We start from the raw sequence: 19935 nt of genomic DNA, 5'->3' as shown, positions 1-19935 counted from the left end.
GGAGGATCTTTCCCTTCTGTTTCTTTTCCTCTTCTTTTCTGACTGGCATCTGTGCCCTACATCCTGACAATGGTCAATAGCTTGCTGTGTGGAAAGCTATGTGTGTAATTCTTTGTCTAGAACAGCACACTGGTGTTCCAACATACTGTATTATCTTATCATCTGCACTGCTCCCTTTTTATTAAAAGGAGATTTGACTTCTATGAGTAAACGTGCACTCTTGGGTGGGATGAATAACTCATGTGAGTCATTTTCTGCTTCCACGGTAGTGACATCAGCTCAGTGTTTGAATGACAGGTGCTTTGCTGACATCCAGCACAGCTGACAAACATAATCACTGTATTTTAGCTGCTGGAGCTAGTTGGATATGAGTCAGGGAGAGTAAAATATTGTATAAATTAACATAGCTGTGCCTACTCCTTCTTGAGATCTCACTGAAAGGCTCTATATTTTTAGTGTGATTGGCTCTTCATTATCACGATGAAAATTATTGTCAGAATTTTGTATTTGTCTTGTCATTATTTTTTGACATTTTCTGTTCAATTGCAGCAGAATTAGATGTGACTGTGTGTACCTAAGAGTTGTATTCCTAATTTTAATCTGTTTGAGGGTAAAAAATAGATAGGTGTCCCATTTCCTACACTTTCTTAAGCATTATAAAACAGCAGACAAGAGGGACAAAATGCTCAATGTATTAAAAACATTTAAACAGAACGTATTAATGCATAAACTGCTGTCCTCAACCAGTTCCTTCAACTTGATAGTTTGGACTAATATAATCATTCTGTGACCACCATATAATGTGTAATGGAAAAACCAAATCAACAGAGCATCAAATTAAGCACATACTTTAAGAGAAATAGGCAGAAGCTTCTTCTAATTAACCTCCATTTCTGAATCTGTGTGAGCTCAGGTCATCCTCATTTCAGTATCATCAAATAGCTATACTATCTTACAGTTTCCAGGCACTGTCAGCTGCAATGTCCCATTTGGATATTTTGACAGAAGCAAACTGTTACCTTTCAGTGTGTCAAACAATCAATATAGTTCAGAAAAAATATGAAGAAAGATTTATCTTGTCTGGTTTTAAGTGGAGAACTAATGACTGATCATCATAGATTGTGCTTCAGTGTATTTGAAAAAAATGGCAATTTATCCCAATGATTTGCAAACAGATAGCTTTCAATAATTCTTATTTTAAAAAAGGAAAACTGCAGAACAGATGTATTGGGAATAAAAGATAGTCAGGCTCAGTACTGACTTACAGATTATAAACTTTGATATTTACAGTTACATTATCACTGCCTTTGTGCTCTTTGCCTGGGTAGTTAGAGAATTGGAAAATGAGTTTTAAGTGGTGAAGATTTATCACATAGTTCCTTTACTTAGTTTCTACAGTTATAATCAAACATAGTTTGTATGAGTCATAATTTATGGCAGTTTTGGTTTAATATGTGCCTTTGTTAAATGTGGGTCCATTTTCTTATTGCTGATTTCAGTAGTTATGTCAGAATTATTTATCCAGCATGCTTCAAGTTGCCAGTTTTAATCTTTACAATCCTGCTGAATCATATATATTCTACATTAAAATTGTCATTATTTAGATGATTAAGCCATCTATGCTCTGTAGGCAGAACCTTACAAAGCTGTGACGTCTTCCACTTAGAGGGAAAGGAGCACCAAAAGCATGGAAGCAGCACCATCTGCAACTTTCCCCCTGAGTGTCAAGCCATCCTGACTGGAAAATATGTCACCATTCCTTCACTGAGGTGTTGAACTTTTATAAGACACTTGTTAGACCTCAGGTGGAATGTTGTATACAGTTGTCAGCACCATATTATAGGAAAGATGTGAATGCATTGGAGTGCAGAAGGGATTTACAAGAATGGTTCCAGGAATGAGAGCATTCAGCTATGAGGATAGATTGAAGAAGTTCTTGGAGAGAAGAAAACTGGGAGGAGAAGTGATAGAGATTTTCAAAATCCCTAGCAGGCTCAAGAGAATAAAAGGGAGAAGCTGTTCCCACTCGTAAAATCTTAAAAAGAATGAGCATATGGATATACCCCTCAAACAGTTCAAACAGGTTGGGGAGGCTGAAGAAATCCAGCAGCAAGAAGCAGGAAAGCCAAAACAGAAAGAGGTTCAGAAGTTGTACAAGGGTCAATGAAGCTTATCATATTTGAGTTTGCCCAAGAACAGTCAATCAATTTAAACAGTGCTGAAGTCAGGCCAAAAATTTCACATCTGGAAGAACAAAAATAAAGCCAATAGTCATAAAAGAAGGCAAAAAGAGACCAGGGAAGGAGAAAAAAAAGTAAGAAGTCAGAGCCAGAGATAGGGTTAACCAGTATCCTAATGGTAAATGTTACAGGAGGACCAGAGGAATTCCCAGACAGGCTGGTTGAATGGGATGGTGAAGCCTCACTTACTGGAAGAACCACAGGGATATTTAGCCAATGCTGAATATTCATTTGATGATAGTAGTGTTCCAGGGAAAGTTGAGCACTGGGAATACCTATTCCCAAAATAAAAAGAATTGGGAAGCTAACACCACTGTGGAGAACAGCAAGGGTGTAATTTCAGGTATGCTTGTGAACGACGCAGGGTCAGATTTGCCAGTTAAAAATGCAGAGCTCAATCCGAACAGAGAACAAAACAGAACTGTACCAGCCAACTGTAATTGTCACTCCTCAGAACATTCAGGCCATTATTTGATCTTGAAAGGAAAAAAAAATCCATTATTATTTCCTATATGTCCACTGCTCCTACAACTATAAATGAAAAAGGAATTTTCTTAAGTTGTTAATACAGTTTGTGTAGAAAACCTTTCTTATGTTCATTCCAATGGCCAGAAGGCTTCATTGTTTTATTTCTATGGAAAATCTGTTGCTTTGAAGAGATGACATTAATGAATACCTCTTAAATGTTTGAAGTTTGACAAATGTTTTTCATATTCTACTTACATGTCCATGCTAAATAATCTGCTCTCCTGCTTTAGGGAATTCACCAGCCCACACATATCCTCTGTTTGCTAATCTGCAAATAAACATCCATCTTCCATTACTTCAATGCTACTTTCACACATTACTGATGGGGATAATATCACCCACTGAGCCCACTTCACTTTATAAACTGATCTGAAGAACTCCAAACCTTGTGTTGATTCCTGTGGAATGTTAAAAATAACAAGATAGGAGAAAGTGAGGACTGCAGATGCTGGAGATCAGAGCTGAAAATATGTTGCTGGAAAAGCGCAGCAGGTTAGGCAGCATCCAAAGAACAGGAGAATCTACGTTTCGGGCATAAGCCCTTCTTCAGGAGGGCTTATTCCTGAAGAAGGGCTTATGCCCGAAACGTCGATTCTCCTGTTCTTTGGATGCTGCCTGACCTGCTGCGCTTTTCCAGCAACACATTTTCAGCAATAATAACAAGATAACAAGCTCAGATATCAGCTCCAATATAAGGTTTAAGTAATAAATTGCTACAAAGCAAAAATAAGTGTGCTTGGCCAGAGCAGAATTGTAGTCTTGTAATACAAGACCCAAGTGTCTCAAACATGTTTGAGTTCATTGAATTAATTTGGCATTCATAACTTCAAATGTGAACTGAATTTATAGATTTATTTTCATTGTCTTTCCTTTAAAAGATGGACACTGATATGATGTTTTAAGGTGGTTACCAATGTCAGGTACCATCTGAGATGAAAACAGCAAGCCTTCTGGAAGATTCTCGCTTGTGTAGCTATGAGCTGGGACCTCCTCCTTGGATGAACACCACACAAACAAAGATTACATTTGTTATTGTTTGACAATTTATCCAAAGCATGAATTCAGACTCCAGCCTTGATGTTTGCTCCTGGGTAAGAGAAAGGAGAATCTTCAGCTCAGCAAAAAGTAAGGGCAGCACAGTGGCTCACAGCGCCAGGGACATAGGTTCGATTCCAGCTTTGTGCGACTGTCTATGTGGGGTTTACACATTCTCCCCGTGACTGCGTGGGTTTCTTCTGGGTGCTCTGGTTTCCTCCCATAATCCATAGATATGTAGGCTAGGTGAATTGGCCATGCTAAATTGCCCATAGTGTTCAGGGGTGTGTAGGTTAAGTGCATCAGTCAGGGGTAAATGTAGGGGAATGGGTCTGGGTGGGTTACTCTTTGGAGTGTCTGTGTGGACTTGTTGGGCCAAAATGGCCTGTTTCCACACTGTAGGGATTCCATGAATTTCTATGAAAACCAAACCTTGAAAATATAAACTAAACACTGCAGATGCTGTAAATCAGAAACAAAAACAGAAGTAGCTGGAAAAACTCAGCAGGTCTGACAGCATCTGTGAAGAGAAATTAGAGTTAATGTTTCGAGTCTGGTGGCAGCTAGGAAAATGTTGGTTTATATGCAGAAGATACAGTGCAGGGAGGGTGAAAGGAGTAAACCATAGGTGGGGATAAAGCCCAAAGACAGAAGAACAGATGGATAGACAGAAGATTAGGTAACGATCTAGTTAGCTGGGTGATTGGCTGTTAATGGAGACTGTGAGTAGCTAAAAATAAGTAATGTGTAATGGCAGACTATTTGATAACAAGGTGTGTGGGGTTGGGAGCTAGGACATGGGAGTGTTCAGACCCTAAAATTATTGATCTCGATATTGAGTCCAGAGGGCTGCAGGATTCTCAAGTGGAAAATGAGGTGTTGTTCTTTCAGCTTGCGCTGGGCTTCAATAGAATACTGCAGCAAGCCTGAGACGGAGATGTTGGCCGGGGTACAGGGTGGTGTGTTAAAGTGGCAGGCAATTGGAAGCTCAGGGTCTATTTTGCGATCAGAACACAGTCACCCAGTCAACACTTAGTTTCTCCAAAGTAGAGGAGACCACATTGCAAGCAGCAAATGCAATAGACTAGATTTTGTGAAGTGCAGGTAAAGTGCTGCTTCACCGAGAAGGTATGTTTGGGCCCTTGAATACTGAGAAGGGAGGAGGTAAATAGGCACGTGTTACACCTTCAGCGGTAGCAGGGGAAGGTGCTGGGGTGAGGGGGAGGGGGGAATGTAGCCGTGAGAGGGGGTAATGGGAATTAAGGAAGAGTGGAATCAGGGTGTCCCTGAGGGAATGGTCCCTGTGGAAGGGGGACAAGGGAGGACAGGGGAATATGTGTATGGTGGTGGCATTTCGCTGGAGGTAGCAGAAATCATAGCTAATGATCTTCTGGATGTGGATGCTGGTGGATGGTAAGTAAGGACAACCACGGGATATTCTATCGCTGTTGCAGGAGGGAAGTGGGGGTTGAGGGCAGAAGTGTGAGAGATGGATCAGACCTGGTTGAGGGTCCTGTTGACAACAGTGCTGAGGAATCCTTAGTTGAGGAAGAAGGTGGACATTTTGGAGGTTCCTTTCTCAAAGGTGGCCTCATCGGAACATATGGAGACAGAGGAACTGGGAGAATGGAATGGAGTCTTTACAAGAAGCAGGATGTGAGGATGTAGCTGTGGGAGTCAGTGGGTTTAAAGTGGATATTAGTAGCCAGTTTATCCACAGAAATGGAAACAGAGATGTCAAGGAAGGAAAGGGTGGAGTCAGAGATGGACCAGTTGAAAGTGAGGGTGGGATGGAAACTGGAAGCGAAATCGATGAACCTTTCTAATTCTGGACGGGAGAGGGAAGCGGCACCAGAGTTGTGGATGGAGGCCAGAATAGGACTGGAACAAAGCATGTTCCACATACCCCATGAAGAGGCAGGCACGGTGGCACAGTGGTTAGCACTGCTGCCTCACAGCGCCAGAGACCCGGGTTCAATTCCCGACTCAGGCGACTGACTGTGTGGAGTTTGCACATTCTCCCCGTGTCTGCGTGGGTTTTCTCCGGGTGCTCCGGTTTCCTCCCACAGTCCAAAGATGTGCAGGTCAGGTGAATTGGCCATGCTAAATTGCCTGTAGTGTTAGGTAAAGGGGTAAATGTACGGGAATGGGTGGGTTACGCTTCGGCGGGTCGGTGTGGACTTGTTGGGCCGAAGGGCCTGTTTCCACACTGTAAGTAATCTAATCTAATCTAATAATTGGGGCCCATTTGACACCCATGGCCACCCCTTTGACCTGAATAAACTGAGAGGTGTTAAAAGAGAAGTTGTTGAGGGTGAAAACGAGCTCGGCCTGGCAGAGGAGGGTGTGGTGGGTGGGGATGGTTCAGGCCTTTGTTCCAGGAAGACGCAGAGACTCCTGAGACCGTCCTGGTTGGTGATGGATGTGTAAAGGGATTGCACATCCATGGTAAAGTGGAGGCAGCTGAAGTCTGCAAGCTGGAAATTCCAAAACTGGCATCGGGGAAGGTGACCCTCACACTGCAGTCAGGCACAGATGAGTCTGAAGTTTAATAACAATAAACCATGGAACATCCCGAGCACTCACCCCTCGCCCTTCTATATACTCACATGTCTATTCAGACCAACCCATGCCACCTTATAGATTGCACACATATTCCATAGCTGCACATGACCCAATGACAAGGCATGTTTCCCCAAGCACCCACTATGGATCTTCATGCCCTTCAGTGAACTATCAACATCAAGAAGATTTTAGGAATGATCCTTAGAAGTTAGGTTCTCCCTCAGGGAGAATTCCAATATTGTGACTGCCAGAGTCCCTTGGGCTAGGGAGCAGAAATTATCCATTATCTTCTCCCTATTGCTAACAGTAGAGTTGGCTAGAAAGAATATGTTGGTGGTTATTGGGGAATACAGAATTGGGATTGTCTCCGCAACCAAGTAGTACCTTCTACGTAGCACAGTACAGTATAGTACTTTGTGTCAATGACTGAAATGTCCAGCATTCATATTACTTCAATCACTCTCTCAGCTGTAATAGTTTATTTGCAATTGAAGATGAATTCTGAAAAATAGACTTCCTAATAATATTATATAAAACTTTTTAACGTCTGCTAACTAAACATCATTTATTGGCCATATAGAGGTCTCTGTTGGCCTAAGAGTGCATGAACCAGCCAGCACTTCCCCTGCTGGTGATATAGTTTGAGCAGACGCAGAAAGGCAATAGGTATTGCACACCCTCCCATGCAACCTGATTTAAGGTTTTCCACTTCTGAGTTGACTTCTGGGTGGGGGTAGTAAATCTCTCTGTTTACCATCTCTTCCTGAAGCAGTTTGCTTCAAAACAGATACTGGTCATTAAGAAGCAAAAACAGAAGTTGCTGGAAAAGCTCAGCGAGTCTAGCAGCATCTGTGAAGGAAGATCAGAGTTATCGTTTGAGTCTGGTGAACCTTCCTCAGAATTCAAGGACGCATTAAGGAAACATTAAGGAAACATGTCTAATGACACACCCAAACATCTGAAACATCACACCCAATCCCCTGTCTATTCATATGTTGTCATTGTGCTCCTGACAATTGCAGCAGTATTTCTTTGTTAATGGGATTGTCTAAACCAGAAACGATGACTAAATAATCTAAAAAATTGCTAAATTAAATAGCATGCCATTAACCAATAACATGAATCTGATTTTTGATTTGAATAGCTTTTATACACGAGCTCTGCTTTCGAAGGTTATCCTTGAAAAATACTCAAATGTAAATTTGGAGATTGCAAGGCTTTTCAAGAAAACAAATGGTGATCATAAGGATAATAGACAAGGTGAATAACAAAAGTCTTTTCGCTAGGATAGGGAAGTTCAAAACTAGAAGGTATAAGTTTATAAGGCGAGAGGGGGAACATTTAAAAGGGACCTGAGGAGCAACATTTTCACACAGAGGGTGGTATGTACATGGAATGAACTGTCAGAGGAAGTGGTAGAGATGAGTTACAACATTTAAAAGACATTGGGACAGGTACATGAATAGGGAAAAGACTTAAAGGGATATGAGTCAAATGAAAGAAAATGGGATTAGTTTCATTTGGGAAATTTGGTCAGCATGGATGAGTTGGACCGAAGGGTTTGTTTCCATGTTGTATGACTCTATGATTCTAAATGTTGACTTAATATGGTAACAGTGCATTCAAAATAGTTTTGTTTCACACCAACAATGCAGTCACTGTGTAAATGCTGCCTGAGTTTGGTTTCACAAGAGTTCATGTTGTCTTTTCAGAGTCTCTTTCGAGCCTTGACACTCAATTTACAAGATGCAAGTATAGTGTCATGTGTGAAGCTGAAACATTACCACAGTGACTGAATCTGTAGTGTGAATCCACACTTCAATAACAATAGAAAGGAAGCTGCAATGTTTCCAAGCTTAAATTTGGAGGACTACAACCAATCCTGAATAGTTAGTGTAATTTTCCTTTATTTTGAATAGATTTGTTACTATTTTTCATTATTACTTTCTTTATACTGTCCTTTCCCTATCTTGCATCTTACTACATATCAGTACAAGGTATTTATTGACTATTTGGCTGACATATTTCATAATAGCGTTCATTCTCCACATAAATCACTAATTTTTTTCATCTAACACCACTAACACACCTTCCTTTTACCATCATGAATTTGTATATCTTCCTTTAAATTCATCCATACTCATTACATCAACTACTCCATGTGCACATTTTAACTATTCTGTGCAGAATGAAACTTGCTCTAAGTTCACTTTGGGATTTATTTCTGTCTATTATATATTATTTACGGCTACTAAATCCGGTCTCCCTACGTATAGAACACTCTTTTTAATCTATCAACCCATTTCCTAATTTTAAAGAGCTGAATCAGGTCACGCCCCATATTTTCTTTTCTACAGCAAAGATTTCCAGATTATAAATAGGATCTTTCAGTTCAAATATCATTCCAGTGTATCTTTTACTTTCACCTTCTCTAATGTCTTTAGCTCAGTTTTTAGGCTTAGATTCTGACCAGAACAAATAATATTTCTATTGTGGTGAAAATGCTCTAACTTCTCTCATTTTCACAGGCACAGAATAGGGGTGTGTTGTTGTTCAAGCATGTTTCAAGAAGCAACTGGCCATTTAAATGATCAGCTATTTCAATTAAAATCAATGTTTGAGGCTTCGGTGAATGGAACTGAGAGAATGAAGATGAGGCCAAGTCAGAGCAGGTCTACTCTCAGTGCATTAGTTTTAAATAGCCAGTGTACCCTTTGGAAAGCCAAGATGCCTGTTTGCATTTTAACATCCATAAGGAAGGTAATTTGGACTTTAGTGGAAGTAGGATTCACCATTTGGGATTTGAAAAGGCAAGCTCAGGTGTAAAAACTGCACAAAGACTTTTTAAAAAATATGTTCATTGGAAGTAGGTATTACCAGCTAGGCTAATATTTGCTGCCCAAGCTTAATTGTCCTGGAGAATATGACAGTGTGCTGCCTTCTTTCATCATTGCAGTCATTTGGGTGTAGGTACATCAAGCCTGTTAGGGAGGGAAGTCCAAGACCTTAACCCAGTAACACTGTTAATATAGTGACACTGCTCCAAGTCAGGAGGGAAACTGTAAGTGGTGGTGTTTCCATATACCAGCTGCCATTGTCCTTCTGGAAGTAGAGGTGATGTTGACAGATCCTTGGTGAGTTACTGCCACACATCCTGTAGATGTTACACACTGCTGCCACTGTGTGCCAGTGGTGAAGAAGTAAATGTTGAAGTTGATGGAAGTGGTTCCAATCAAATGAAATTTTACTTTGGATTTCAGTGGTTCCCAGCAACAAGCCCTCTGAAACACATTTTCCAGTTTTTGTCAGTCTGTGTGAATAACCACGTTGTATGACCCTTTAATGTATCTAAAATTTTGCCTTTCTCTTAAAGGTTTGTTTTCACTTTCTTCTATCCTGCTACATTAATTTGCAATCAATTTGTTATGTTTTTCAACATCAGTCAGATTAAGTGTGAATTCCCAAAAGTATCTGAAGATAAGAAAAAATACTTGTCATTGCTTTCTTGGTGACCCCAGTGCTGCATTACTATGACCTGCGTCTTGTAACTATTTTAATAAATCTCTTCAGAGAAGTTATGATACACATCCAGGGTATATGGGATCTGAACCAAGCTGCCTCTGGCTCACAGGTAAGAGCACTATCACTGCAGGACAAGACCCCTTAATGAGGTCTTTTACATTGATTGACAATTATTATTTACAGATACAGTATACCATTCTCCCATGGTTGCATGGAGTAGCAGAGAAATTCCTCTGTCTATTATTCTTGGCAAATTAATAATCTGAATCACAAAAAGGAAAAAAAGTGGATTAAGTTACTTGGTTGAGTTTGATGTAACTGAAGAATGACAGTATGCAGTGACTTTAAATATGTACACAAATAAGGGATAACTTATTCAATTTAATGATAAATTGTTGAAATAACACAACAAAATAATTGGAGGGGCTGATGATTCCTCTCAAGTTAATACAGTGGTTCTTCGCACAGATCAACATCAGAAATATGACATGTTTAACTAAGAATTTCCAAGTACTTACAATGACAGCCTAATTTTTGTTTAAAGTCGTATCAAAAGATTACACTACAGAGTCAGTTACATAGCTGAACTTGCTGTAAGATGAAAATATTGTAGCTTCCCCTCTGCTGGTACTATACAATCCCTCCTTCTTACCCTCTCTCTCACCACTGTCCTCAGCTGAAGCTGATTGATCACAACTTTAGCATCCAATTTCACCCTGAATTCAATTCCTATCCATATGTCCTCTCCCTCCTGAAGGTCACTGCATAATTCCAGATTTGGCTGCAACCCACTTAAATCCAGTTACTGCTGAAACCCTCATTCATGCATTTGTTAACTGCAGAGTCAACTATTCCAATACACATCTAGCTGGCCTCCCACCTGCTACCTTTCATAGCCTTGAGTTTATTCAAAACTCTGCTACCCATAGTCTATATCAGGTTCTATTCACCAATCTCCCTTGTTTTTACTAACCTATAATATTTGATGAACCACCAATACCTTAAAGTTTAAATACTTAGCTTCACATTCAAACTCTCCCACCCCATCACCCATCTTACTCCTGACTTTAAAATTTACCAGTCCACCAACTCTCTGATAAAACCGTATTCCTTCCATTCTGGCCCTAATTCTTTCATCTTAGCATTGTTGACGTGCCTGGAAATGCCTAGGCCAGGGTGGGGAACCTACGAACTTAAACTGCATGCATCCTTTGGGGTATTACTTGTGGCCTATTTGTCCGCAAATACTAAATCCACCTTGTTAAAGGTGTACCATTTTAAAAATTTTTTACTGGTAACCCAGTCATGTCAAAAACTAAAAGAACATTAAAGGAAGAGTATTCAATGAAGAATGGGAATTATAGTATTAGGTACTTGCTTTGAAGGGTAAAATGACTTGTTTGCTCTGTGATGCTATGTTTGCAACAATGAAGAAATACAATGCATATCGGCCTTATGCAATTCATAAGGACCATAAATATGCTCAAGTGGAAGGAGAATCCTAAAAGTCTGTACTTAAGAAAATGAAAAATCAAAAGCAGCAGCATTAGCAAGTATTTAAAATATTGTCAGGACAAGACACTGAAGCAACATAAAAAGTAACCTACATTCTTGGAAGAAGAGGGAAGCCATTTAGGGATGCAAAACCATAAAAGAATGCATTGTTGAATTTGGAGGATTGTTAGATTCAGATCAGGTTGAGAAGGACAAACAACTACCTCTTTCAAGCTACTGTTGTGAATCAACATTTTCATATGTGACGCAAATTAAAACACACGAGATCTCAGATGATGGATATTCACCAGGAGAACCAGTAAAAGCTATGGTCAACGATGTTGGAATCGAATATCCGATTCCAATGTCACAATAAGCAATCACAAAAAGGTCATTAAATGGTTTGTTGTCTAAGTTATTCACTTATTATTAGTTCTATTGTCAACTTTGCCAAACAAATAAATGTTTTGCTGAATTTTTATTTTGTTTAAAGTCCTCATATAATAGCAGACTTTAATTAAAATTAGTAAATATGTTGCCAAAAATGTGACATTTTGTTGTACATGTTAAGTTCTCAGCATGCAGCCTAATAGGATCTCGGTTAAATAAAATGTGGCCTTCCAGGATAAAAAGTTTCCCCACCCCTAGGCCCTAATTTTTGGGATTCCCTGTCTAAACCCTAATGTTTTTTCTCTTATTTTAAGTCACTCCTTAAAACCTACTTCTTTAATGCAATGTAATGTTTAGACAACTATACTATTTCAGTTTGAAATTCACACCTGGCTTTGCAGGTTAACACCTGAAGTTAACTTCAGATGAAAAATGTTAACCATTTATTAATTTTCAAACAGCAAGGTAAAAAGTAAAATGTTACAGATGCTGAACATTTGAAACAAAACAAGAAAATGCTGACATGACAAAGAGCAATACAAGAAAGTTAACTCTTCTCCTTTTCTGTTGCTTGTACTACTGAGTACTTTTTCTGTATTTTCTGCTTTTCGTTCTAAACATTAAGGCTCCAATAGACAATAGACAATAGGTGCAGGAGTAGGCCATTCAGCCCTTCGAGCCTGCACCGCCATTCAATATAATCATGGCTGATTATTCCTAATCAGTATCCTGTTCCTGCCTTATCTCCATAACCCTTGATTCCACTATCTTTGAGAGCTCTATCCAACTCCTTCTTAAATGAATCCAGAGAGTGGGCCTCCACTGCCCTCTGGGGCAGAGCATTCCACACAGCCACCACTCTCTGGGTGAAGAAGTTTCTCCTGAGCTCTGTCCTAAATGGTCTACCCCGTATTTTTAAGCTGTGTCCTCTGGTTCGGCACTCACCCATCAGTGGAAATATGTTTCCTACTGCCAGAGTGTCCAATCCTTTCATAATCTTATACGTCTCAATCAGATCCCCTCTCAATCTTCGATACTCAAGGGTATACAAGCCCAGTCGCTTCAGTCTTTCACTGTAAGGTAATCCTGCCATTCCAGGAATTGACCTTGTGAACTTACGCTGCACTCCCTCAATAGCCAGAATGTCTTTTCTCAAATTTGGAGACCAGAACTGCACACAGTACTCCAGGTGTGGTCTCACCAGGGCCCTGTACAGCTGCAGAAGAACCTCTTTGCTTCTATACTCAATTCCTCTTGTTATGAAGGCCAGCATGCTATTGGCCTTCTTCACTACCTGCTGTACCTGCATGCTTGCCTTCATGGACTGGTGTACAAGAACACCCAGATCTCTCTGTACTGCCCCTTTACATAAATTGATTCCATTGAGGTAGTAGTCTGCCTTCCTGTTCTTGCTACCAAAGTGGATAACCATATATTTATCCATATTAAACTGCATCTGCCATGCATCTGCCCACTCACCTAACCTGTCCAGGTCACCCTGTAATCTCCTAACATCTTCATCACTTTTCACCCTGCCACCCAGCTTTGTATCATCAGCAAATTTGCTAATGTTATTGCTGATACCATCTTCTATATCATTAACATATATTGTAGAAAGCTGTGGTCCCAGCACGGATCCCTGCGGTACCCCACTGGTCACTGCCTGCCATCCCGAAATGGAGCCGTTTATCACTACCCTTTGTTTCCTATTAGCCAACCAATTTTCAATCCAATGTAGTACTTTGCCCCCAATACCATGCACCCTAATTTTACTCACTAACCTCCTGTGTGGGACTTTATCAAAAGCTTTCTGAAAGTCCAGGTACACTACATCTACTGGATTTCCCTCGTCCAACTTCATAGTTACATCCTCAAAAAATTCAAGAAGATTGGTCAAGCATGATTTCCCCTTCCTAAATCCATGCTGACTCTGTCCTATCCTGTTACTACTATCCAGATGTGCAGTAATTTCATCCTTTATAATAGACTCCAGCATCTTTCCCACCACTGAGGTCTGACTAACTGGTCTATAATTTCCTGCTTTCTCTCGCCCACCTTTCTTAAAAAGTGGTATAACATTAGCCACCCTCCAATCCTCAGGAACCGACCCCGAATCTATTGAACTCTGGAAAATAATCACCAACGCATCCACGATTTCCCGAGCCACCTCCTTCAGTACCCTGGGATGCAGACCATCAGGCCCCGGAGACTTATCAACCTTCAGACCTAACAGCTTCTCCAACACCAAATCCTGGCAAATATAAAGTTCAGGTCCTTCAGCCACTGTTACCTCAGGGAGATTGCTTGTGTCTTCCCAAGTGAACACAGATCTGAAGTACCCATTTAATTCCTCTGCCATTTCTTTGTTCCTAGAAATATATTCCCCTGTTTCTGTCTTCAAGGGCCCAATTTTTGTCCTAACCATTTTTTTGCCTTGCACATACCTAAAAAAGCTTTTACTATCCAGCCATTTCAATATTGGTGTTGTATTATTAACTGTCATGGCTGCTTTAGAAATAGAAAATTTATATGTAACTGCATTTGATATTTATTTAGAAAAGTTAGAAAACTAACTACTTCAAAGGATCAAAAACATTCTGCCTTCTATCTCCGGTTGTAAAAAATTAGTTAATGAACTTACAGTGATTTTAGAAGTAAATTCTCAAAGAGCCTTTAGGTCCTGTATATAGATATATTAATGAGTACCATAATCCTGGCTACTTAGAAGAGATCTGTAGCCACCTGGTTATTGTGTAAACATGATGTTGGAGTAGGGTACATCAAAACCACTCTGCGTAATAATAGCAAGTTCGATCAAATCATCACAAGTCATATATCGCAAAAAATTACAAATTGTAGTGGCTAAGGCCCCCGTTTTTAGCCCCGAAATCTGAATAGTGTGCAGTCTACCTCAGATTACCCTGGAAGAATAAAAGGTCTCAAACTGCAATTAACAAATGAAACGATGAGCATGAGGATGAGGATGATCAGCCACGATCATAATGAATGGTAGTGCTGGCTCGAAGGGCAGAATGGCCTACTCCTGCACCTATTGTCTATTGTCTTTTGTCTATATTGAGTAGTCTCACATTGCTAATGTGCAATAAATCTGGGTGGTATTCCCCACTAACGGGATGGTGCCATCAAGAGAAAGAAGACAAACTGCCCACTACAACAATGAGAGATATGGCATATGAGTTTTAATACTAATGTAATGGCAGTATATAGGGGCTCATCACTAGTGGACTACATCAAAAAACAGGATTTTTTGACTATCTGCAGCGGGCACCATGGTTAACTATCATGATTAACCAGCCTGTGCTTGCAATAGTGACATAATAGTATCCAACATTAGATGGAATTCAGCTATTGTCAATATTTGATACATAATCAGATACACGAACACCAGCTAGCCACAAAAAGACATGACCCTCTCTCCCTCGTAGCCCTACACACAGATGAAAAAAAAAACACCATTTCAACTGGGACAACACATCGATATTGGGACAGGCTAAGCAAAGACATGCCAGAGAATTCCTAGAGGCCAGGCACTCCAACCACAATGCCATAAACAAACACATAGATCTAGATACCATCTATCAACCCCTCAGAAAATGAACAGGAAATGACATCACCACAAACCCCAGGAACCCCATCCAGGACAAACATATAAATAGAAAGCAGGAGACAATAACTTCGCTTCACTTGGAGGTCGCCACTGATGATGTTACCTAGCCAGGTAATGAAACGTCTGGATATGAAACCTACAGCTCAGCGAGCAAACCTACACCCCATCCTCCAACTGGTGCACTATGTCAGGTGCGAGCACCGGCGTTTTAAGGTGTCGGATGGCAGTGGCCATGTACCGGACATCTAACGCTGCCCTGCTCAGATGGATATCAAACCTACAGCTCAGCGAGCAAACCTACATCCTAAATCAGAAACCAGTTTAAGATTAGTAGTCAGAATCATGTGCATGCGCTAGAAGCTACTTACATTCACACACACAGCCCATATCTTTGTAGGTAAAAAGAGTATGCCCACACATTACACCCTTTTCACAGGGGAAATGTTTGGAGCCAACTGATCCTTGCTGCATGTGTATAACATATTCTGAAAGATCAGACTCTATTTGCCTGGTTAAATTTAATCAGTTCACTAAGGCAACTAGCAGTTCCTACTGCAATTCCGTACCAACTACTATCCAAAAAATCAGCACCCTCTTCTCATGTTGCTTCTTTTCTATGTCAGTTTTCCTATGTCTTAGTCCTGATGAGTGCAAGATGTAAAGCTTTGATGCAATGTCTGTTTTTAGTAACATTTAAGTTCTGTGCTACCATGTAATTGAAAGGAACATAGAACATAGAACTGTACAGCACAGAACAGGCCCTTCAGCCCATCATGTTGTGCCGACCATTGATCCTCATGTAAGGTAAACCTAATGTACGAACCCTCAAATTTTTGTGACCATATGCATGTTCTTAAATATCCCCAATGACCTTGCTTCCACAACTGCTGCTGGCAACGCATTCCATGCTCTCACAACTCTCTGCGTAAAGAACCCGCCTTGACATCCCCTCTATACTTTCTGCCAAACAGCTTAAAACTATGACCCCCCTCGTGTTAACAATTTCTGCCCTGGGAAAAAGTCTCTGGCTATCAACTTTATCTATGTCTCTCATTATCTTGTACACCTCAATTAGGTCCCCTCTCTTCTTTTTTCCAATGAAAAACGTCCAAGCTCAGTCAACCTCTCTTCGTAAGATAAGCCCTCCATTCCAGGCAGCATACTGGTAAACCTCCTCTGAACCCATCCACATCTTTCCTATAATAGGTCGACCAGAACTGGACACAGTATTCCAAGTGCGGTCTAACCAAAGTTTTATAGAGCTGCAACAAGATCTCACAGCTCTGAAACACAATGCCCCGTTATTGAAAGCCAAAACACCATATGCTTTCTTAACAACCCTGTCCACTTGGGTGGCAATTTTAAGGGATCTATGTACCTGCACACCAAGATCCTGCTGTTCCTCTACACTGCCAAGAATCCTGTCTTTAATCCTGTACTCAGCTTTCAAGTTCGATCTTCCAAAATGCATCACTTCACATTTATCCAGGTTGAATCCATTTGCCACCTCTCAGCCCATCTCTACATCCTGTCAATGTCACGCTGCAGCCTACAGCAGTCCTCTAAACTGTCAATGACACCTCTAACCTTTGTGTCGTCTGCAAACTTGCTAACCCATCCTTCAACCTCCTCATCCAAGTCATTAATAAAAATTACAAAGAGTAGAGGCCCAAGAACAGAGCCCTGTGGAACACCACTCACCACTGACTTCCAGGCAGAATACTTTCCTTCCACCACCACTCACCGTCTTCTGTTGGCCAGCCAATTCTGTATCCAGACAGCTAAGTTCCCCTGTATCCCATTCCTCCTGACCTTCTGAATGAGCCTACCATGGGGAACCTTATCAAATGCCTTGCTGAAGTCCACATACACCAATTCCACTGCTTGACCCTCATCAACTTGTCTAGGAACCATGTTGGCCCCTGCATAGAAGCAAAGGAAAACACTTAATTGAAACCTATTGTGAAAGAAATTCATTTTTAAAGTATGTAGAATAACATGTTTAAATAGCTCTTCTTGTAACTATGAAGCACAATTATATGTCACGTTAGTGCATGAAACTTAGGCACCTGAATATCCTAAATCAGCTTTTGAATATTTTGGCCGATATTCACAGTCTTCAAACTGAACATCTAAAGAAGCTGGAGATTGTGGAGAGGGGAGTAGTGATTAGTGGTTTGAGGAAGTGCCTATTGCTTTCATTTTGCAGAATCAACAATAATGTTGGCTTGCGGTAATTTATTAAAACCATGCACAAAGCTTTGTGATTGCATTGTGATTATAATTTGGCTGGAGTCCCCAGTCACTGTCTGTCCTGAGAAAAGGGGCAGGAAGCCAGCTGGATACACATAGAATAGCAGATACAGGATGACAAGAATCCATTCAAGGACTTTCAACCTTCTCTCTGGCCCCACCCCCCCCCCCCCCCCATTTATCTCTCCACCATGGAGGTTCCCTGCCTTCATTCCTGAGGGGTGGCACAGTGGCACAGTGGCACAGTGGTTAGCACTGCTGCCTCACAGCGCCAGAGACCCGGTTTCAATTCCCGCCTCGGGCAACTGTGTGGAGTTTGCACATTCTCCCGTGTCTGCGTGGGTTTCCTCCGGTGCTCTGATTTCCTCCCACAGTCCAAAGATGTGCAGGTTAGGTGAATTGGCCATGCTAAATTGCCCATAGTGTTAGCTGAAGGGATAAATGTAGGGGAATAGATCTTCGAAGGGTCAGTGTGGACTTGTTGGGCAAAGGGCCTGTTTCCACATTGTAAGTAATTTAATGTAAAAAAAAGGGCTTTTGTCCAAAACGTCAATTTTCCTGCTCCTTGGATGCTGCCTGACCTGCTGTGTTTTTCCAGCACCACTCTAATCTAGATCTGATTTCCAGCATCTGCAGTCCTCACATTTGCTTTAGTGAAATGTTATACTATCATACAATGTGCTGGCTTGGATGCAGAGCAGAGTTCAAGCAAGAAATCCTGATTCGCAGATGCTCTTGCACTTTTGACTTGTTTATTATTAAAATATTAGGGTAGACTCACTAGCATCATTATCCACTCGGAGATAAAATTCTTCTTGCTGATAATCTTACTGAAAAGGTAACATGAATAAAAAAATGGCTTCCCAATTTGTGTGAAACTTCCTGTAAAATGTGCCAACAGGAGGAATTTCACCTTGATGTCTGGTGATAATTTATTGTACTCACTTGAATTAGGTATTTAAGTAGACATAGATATAAAATGACTTTTCCTTACATTATACTTACTGTCATGTCTCAGGATTTCTGACAGCATATTACTATTATGTTGTTAGGATGAGGTCGAGAGACGTCTTCTTGCTCCTGAAGTTAATTATCACAGAGTTTGAAAATTTTCTTTACAAATAAGTTTTCTCAACACAATGTATATGTAAATAGGTATAAAACTATAAACTGGACAGTTCTCCTGAACTAAAACAAAAAGTTGTTTTATTATACACTCACACAAGCAAAGTAGAAACTTACTAAAAACGTGTCCCAAATCCCATCATGTTCACAACAAAGCAGAATAAATTATAAGGTGGAGACGTAAAGCTAAAATGCTGACATTCATAGTAAATAAAAATCTACATTCCTGCAGACAAATTGTCTGATTAGTTATTGGCAGTTTCAGCTACCTTAATGCATTTTGGTTTCATAGCAATTTTGTTCAGGGTTCATTTTGTAATTCTCTGTAGAACATGGACAGCTTGCAGTTCAGGTGGCTTCTGCAGTCATCTTAAAACATAATGCCCTGACTTACTTAAAGCAGTCTTCCTTCAAATGCCAGTCCCAGGTATTAGACCTGTTGAGAGAACCAAACATTTAGTGTCCATATATGGTAACTTTGTGACAATGTTCACAAAGCTCAACAAGCAGCCCTTGGTCTCCAATGAACTGAACCTAGCACCCTTATATATATAAACAGTTAATACTCAACAGATCTAAGGATTAAAAATTTCTGCAGAATTACAGACCAAAGGCTATAGGGATTATACATTACGCTGTTCTGTAAGCGCTCAAAGACAGGAATTGTCCAAATTTTTGACTTTGAGTTCAAACTAGTCATTACATTTATTTCGAAACAATTAGAATACTAGGTGTTTTAGACACTGTTCAAACCATTTTTAAACCAGAGTGTAAATATTTTGCAGGCATTTCCAGAATCATTAAACAGAATAGAACTGGAGTCAAGAAATTGCCAATATTGCCTTTCCAGATTATCTCTACTACAAACAGGTAGTGAAAGCAGGGAATTAAAAATTCCTCTGGGTGCTGTTCAAATATATTCCCCTCTGAGGTGGAGATAGACTTCTTTGAAGAGCAATTGTTGTTTTCTCAATCATGAAGAGTATACATCATGCCTCAAGTAGCTAAAGTGTAACAACCATATTTTCTGGTTTCTTGTTTGTGACACCTGGTCAAGGCCTACAACATGCACACTGTAAATTCGACTAGCGTGAACCTCCTTTGATGTTTCATCAATCAAAAGTAATGAGTCTGGTCTTTTCTTCCAGCTGGCAG

The 19935-nt window shown here is 40.4% G+C and overlaps 1 long non-coding RNA gene across 8 annotated transcripts in view; it reads right to left on the bottom strand.

The window, feature by feature from the left end:
* The window catches only part of LOC122556751 (uncharacterized), a 91543-nt gene extending 72280 nt beyond the window's left edge, over nucleotides 1-19263 (bottom strand). For 4 of the 8 annotated variants that reach the window (XR_015759660.1, XR_015759662.1, XR_015759661.1 and 1 more), the window contains exons 1-3: nucleotides 19175-19263; nucleotides 18661-18735; nucleotides 17104-17324 (exon numbers count right to left, since the gene is read on the bottom strand). This is a non-coding gene — a long non-coding RNA (uncharacterized LOC122556751). Of the gene's footprint in view, nucleotides 1-17103; nucleotides 17325-18660; nucleotides 18736-19049 lie in introns of all 8 variants that reach the window. The other 4 variants (XR_015759666.1, XR_015759663.1, XR_015759665.1 and 1 more) reach the window with 2 other exon arrangements.
* Between the last annotated feature and the right edge of the window lie 672 nt (nucleotides 19264-19935).

The sequence above is a fragment of the Chiloscyllium plagiosum genome, unplaced genomic scaffold, assembly GCF_037043375.1.
Source record: "Chiloscyllium plagiosum isolate Xiang-an unplaced genomic scaffold, Cpla_swu_hap1 HiC_scaffold_16, whole genome shotgun sequence".
Classification (NCBI taxonomy): Eukaryota; Metazoa; Chordata; class Chondrichthyes; order Orectolobiformes; family Hemiscylliidae; genus Chiloscyllium; species Chiloscyllium plagiosum.
Note: the sequence above shows the minus strand (reverse complement) of the source record. Positions and strands in the feature narration are given on the sequence as shown.